We start from the raw sequence: 378 nt of genomic DNA on the forward strand, positions 1-378 counted from the left end.
AGTTCAATTTAAAGACATGGTGGTCCAACAGCGGACTACAAGTGGCACGTACGCCACCAGCGGCGGACTACAGCAGCATACCTCCAGCGGCCCGCTATCTGATTCTGCTATCTGGGTACTATGTGATCTCAATGGCAATGCAGCGCTTGTTTTCACCTCCAACAGCATGGCGTACCCAGTTAGGCTACCTCCCCAAAACACCCTTTACGCCCACAAATACCCGCGTTTGCACCTCCAACAGCATGGCGTACCCAGTTAGGCTACCTCCCCAAAAAGCCCTTTACGCCCACAAATACCCGCTTGTTTGCACCTCCAACAGCATGGCGTACCCAGTTAGGCTACCTCCCCAAAAAGCCCTTTACGCCCACAAATACTCGT

Source organism: Alosa pseudoharengus, unplaced genomic scaffold, assembly GCF_046254945.1.
Source record: "Alosa pseudoharengus isolate Yale_2024_CS ecotype anadromous, Long Island Sound unplaced genomic scaffold, YU_APseudo_1.1 YU_APseudo_1.1_scf_21, whole genome shotgun sequence".
NCBI lineage: Eukaryota > Metazoa > Chordata > Actinopteri > Clupeiformes > Clupeidae > Alosa > Alosa pseudoharengus.